The sequence below is a fragment of the Octopus bimaculoides genome, chromosome 7 (genome assembly GCF_046866305.1).
Source record: "Octopus bimaculoides isolate indiv1 chromosome 7, ASM4686630v1, whole genome shotgun sequence".
Lineage (NCBI taxonomy): Eukaryota > Metazoa > Mollusca > Cephalopoda > Octopoda > Octopodidae > Octopus > Octopus bimaculoides.
In genome coordinates, this window is record NC_142934.1 from 34,826,271 (window position 1) to 34,831,604 (window position 5,334).

The following is a 5,334-nucleotide window of genomic DNA, read 5'->3' on the forward strand; positions in this document are numbered from 1 at the left end:
CATGAAACAACCTTATATGCATTAATTAATGGAGTAGCCTTGAAACGATTGTACTGCATTAACTTTGGATATCCTTTGTTGCTTATTTTGATTTTAATCACTTTATTTTGAAACTGTATGGATAATACCATACTTATTTCTAGTGCCTAAACTTAAGTACCATATTCACCTGAATCTATATATATATATATGTATATATATATATATATCACATTAAATACTCAGCCAAAAGAGCTACTAATAGTTTCATGCTATTATGATACTTGAATAACCGTATTTATAATATATGCCATATATCTTAAAGCAATCTTTCAGGCTCTGTTTATATGTTATATATATATTTTTAAAAACAAGGATGCTGGACGCTCAGAAAGTAAGAAAAAAATAAGGAAAAAACATGAAGAAGGTTGGTGCAAAAAATGGAGCAAGAAAAAAGAGACAAAATCAAGAACTAAGATCCTCATCCTCCACGATTGTAGAAAACTCATTAAATACAACTGGTTTAGAACAAAATAATAGAATATATGTCTAAGTCTGCAAGGCAGTAACTCAATTCAACAACTACCACTGTTGTCTACAGGAATGTATATAAAGGAGAAAAGACAGCTAGGCAACTACAGTTGTCAACACTCCTGTCACAGCATGGGACCTTGAAGGTTGCTAAAATGCAAGAAAGTATACTAGTCCCTTAATATTCAAAACTTAATATTTAATATTCAATATTCAATATTTCATTTATTCAATAAGACAATCAATACATCATTTCATTTTACTGAATATATTATATATTCTATATCCTACATTAATATTATAAGAATATAAATAAAACATAAAGGGGATCTTTACCTTTTGGCCGGCACTTAGAAAAATAATTTTTTGTAAATAAACACTTTCAAATTTCGTATACTGGTAGACTGTCATTTAAAACGTCATTTACTCTTGGCGTTTTTAAGAAAATTCTTTATTTTCGAAGTTATTTTGTGTTAAAGTTGTCGTATTTCGGTAATTTCAACCAATCAATGACGTCTATTGAGGTGGAAACAATTACTGCTGTGGTTTGTCAACAAGACGTTCCGGCAGTGTAAATTTACTTTGTCACTGTTATTTATGACATCATTCATGCATTTGTACTGGTTTTAGCTTTAGGGTTTTAGGGTTAGGGTTCGGGTTTTAGAGTTAGATTAGGGTTTTAGGGTCAGGGTTAGGGTTTTAGGGTTAGGGATAGGGTTTTAGAGTTAGGGTTAGGGTTTTAGGGTTAGGTTAGGGTTTTTTCAGCTACTATTTTCGGAAAGACATTTTTGCCCCCCTCCCCCTTCAATTTCTTCATTTTTCACATTTTTCCGTAACTCTAACCCTAAAATCCCAACCCTAACCCTAACCCTAAAACCCCCAACCCTAATCCTAACCCTAAAACCCCAATCCTAACCCTAAAACCCTAACCCTAACTCTAAAACCCTAACCCTAATCTTAAAACCCTAACCCTAACCCTAACTTAACCCTAAAACCCTAACCCTAACCCTAACTCTAAAACTCTATCCCTAACCCTGACCCTAAAACCCTAACCCTAACTCTAAAACCTGAACCCTAACCCTAACCCTAAAACCCTAAAGCTAAAACCAGTACAAACACATGAACGATGTCATAAATAACAGTGACAAACGAAATATATACCACCGATAGTTGTTGTTGACAAACAACGGCAGTAATTTTATTCAAGGGAAAAGATCCAAAAATAGGCAATTTCGAAAACACTAAAACAAAACGAAAATACTTCCACAAACAAAATAAACTGAAAAAATTTTTTAAATAACTAATAACTGAATTGATTAAACTATATACACGTGTATCTCAAATGTAAATATATCAGAAATAACAGTGACAAAGTAAATTTACACCCCTAGAACGTCTTGTTGACAAACCACAGCAGTAATTGTTTTTCCCTCAATAGATGTCATTGACTGGTTAAAATTACCAAAATGCAACAACTTTAACATGAAATAACTTCAAAAATAAAGAATTTTCTTAAAAACGCCAAGAGTAAATGATGTTTTAAATGACACATTCTACCAGTATACGAAATTTGAAAGTGTTTAGTTACAAAAAATTATTTTTTCTATGTGCCGGCCAAAAGGAAAAGATCCTGGGATGGTTATTTTTCTTTTGCCAAATAAACACACGTGCTATATATTTTTTTCCCTTCAGTTGTTTATTCCTCTTCTTATTTTATTATTTTAACTCATGTCCATTGTCTGGAAATCTTTTGTCACACATCTGTGACCTCTTCAGCAACACTTTTCATTTTTGCGTGTGTTCTTGCTCCACTTACTCCGTTCTGTTTGACGATGTGTCTCCTTATGTGCGCATGCTTTTGTGTCCTTGTTTGTGTGTGTGTGTGTGTGTGCACTCGCGTGTGTGTGTGTATGTGTGTGTGTGCTTGTGTGTGTGTCATAGTTTTTAACAGCATTGTGGCCTTCTCCTCAACCCCATCCTCTCTGTTGTGCTGCTGCTGTCCTGAGACCCCCCCTCCACAAAAAAAAAAAAACATGGTACAGTTCCTGTATTCCTCTGTGTACGAGTGTTCACCCACAGTGTTGCCATTGTGGTGGTTGTTTTTGTTATTGCCATTGTTGGCATTGCCACTTCTGCTGATGATGCTAGTTGTGTTGTTGATATTGTTATGGCCATCCATGAAGTTTCATGTGTGTGTGTATGAGTTCACTTCATATGTATCCATGCCCTTTATATAGTTTCTTTTTTTATTTTATCTATCTCTGTCTTACATTTATCACAGGTATGTGACAGATATATTTATATATTTATTTATTTATCTATTTATATGTTTATTTATTTACTTTTTATACATCTCTCTCTATTTCTCATAAATATCACAGGTAAGTGCTTATATGTCTATTGTGTGTGTATTACCTTGCATGTTTCTGTGTATTGTTTATGGGTTTTTCTTCTTTTTTCCTTTTTCCCTCTCTTTTCACATCCCCACAGTTTATAGTCATGTGGTGTAGTGTGGTGGTGGGTGTTACTGTTCCATTCGTGTTTTCTATTGAGGCTTGGTCTGTCTACTGTTATATTTGTAGCCTCTGTAATCTAAGTGTTGTGTCAGTTCTATGTGTTGAAATACTTTAACCTCTATGCTATTAATCGAGCCTCCATGTCCTGCCTGAGCATGTTGGTAGAGCACTGGTGAGCTTTTCTCTTCTTTGTGCTCTCACCAATGTTCACCTATACACTCTCCTATGTTGCGTGCAGTCTCTTCAATGTAGGTAGTTGTCATGTTTCTGCACCGTCTCTCAGTACATCGTAAGCTATACACTTCATTCCTAATCTTACAAGTTAACTGTAAGAACAACTATAACCACCACGATGGCAACACCATGGGCGAACACACATACACAGAGGAATACAGGAACTGTACCATATTTTTCGGGTCTCAGGACAGCAGCAGCACAATGGAATGAAAGGATAGGGCTGAGGGTAAGGCCACACTGCTAGTAAAAACTATGACACACACACAAGCATACACACACAAGGACAAAAATGCATGCGCACATAAGGATACACATCTTAGAAGAACAGAATGGAGTAAGTGAAGCAAGAACACATACGAAAACGAAAAGTGTCACTGAGAAGTGTGACGAAAGATTTCTGGACAACACGTAAATGCAAGTGTTGATTAAATAAATTATTTAAACCACAATCCGATGCTTTCCTATTGTTTTTGATGTTGTTCACATGCCTATTTCATTTGCTATCTCAACAACATCTTTTGCTACACTATCCCACTACATATACATTTATACATACATACACACACACACACACACACACACACACACACACACACACACACACACACACACACACATACATTTATATAAGATAAGGTACAATGGTCATTACATATTTTTCCTTTATTACAGTAAATTTTTCTCACAGCAGTTTCCACTAGTCATTATGTCATTATAGGTACCTTACTGATAGGTTTACTCAATTGATCTATGGATCAGTTGCGAAAAATAGTAATGGTTGGTAGCAAGTGTAATAGTAGTAATAGTAATGGTGGTAGCGAGTGGACCAGAGCCAGCAATAGGAAGAGTGATGCTAAACTTCATGCAAACAATGGTCAAGATGGTATGACTAATACTAGAAACAAAGACATTGAAAACTATGGAAAGAAAGTAAACCTTAATGTGAATAGTAAAACAAATGGAGAGAGCAATATAAATAGAAATAATACTAAGAATGACAACAACAACAGTAACAATAGTGATGATGATGATAACAATAATAACAATGATAATGATGGTAATAATAGTAATGATAGTAATAATAGTAATAATAATGGTGACTAACTGGACTCGTGAAAAATTCACGGGAAGCATAAAAAGTGTAAGCATCTGTAAATTGGGTGCTGGTGCCATGAGAAATGTTTGTATATTGTGACACTTACAGAACATAGAAAAAAAGTGTAAAACTGATAACTATATAATCCAACCAAAATGTCTCAGTTATGCAAATGTAAACAGAATTACTATTTAACCTTAAAATACATTGTACATATTTAAAGAACCTTCTTGGTTAAGTGGTACAGAATGTTCTTCTGGTATTCTTTTATTTGTTTTAGTCGTTTGACAGTTGCAAAACTGGAGCACCACCCTTTAGTTGAAGAAATCGACCCCTGGACTTATTCCCTGTAAGCCTGGTGCTTATTCTATCAGTCTCTTCTGCTGAACAGCTAAGTTATGGGGATGCAAACACACCAACATCGGTTGTCAAGCAATGATGGTGGGGAGACAAACACAGACAAAAACACACACACACATATATATATACAGGCATACTTCACCCTATATTGTTAATTGGTTCCAGGAGACACGACTTCAGTTGAATTAACTTGTCTCTAGGCTACGCTAGGCTGAATTTACTTGTCTATAGGCTAAACCTATTGATGACAGTGTTCTTCATCCCTGGGGCTTCAGATCTGATATGTGCTAAAATTATGTACAATTGTCAATACAGTTGTCTGACGCATCCCAAAAGATAATGCAATTGCTACCACTTTTTTACCTTTTTCATGGCATTTTATCATATCCAGTTTATCTTCCAGTGTTATAGCATGACGCTTAGCACTTACACTACAAATTTTCTTATGAGACGGGGGGGGGGGGGGAACAAAAAAATAAAGTCACAAATGAATGGGAATGAGAAAGTAGCCAATAAACAGACATAAACAAATCTGAATTCAAAACAATCACAGGAATCATGAGTGGCAATAATGCCTAACAGTAGATATTGGAACTACAGCGCAATATGAACTCT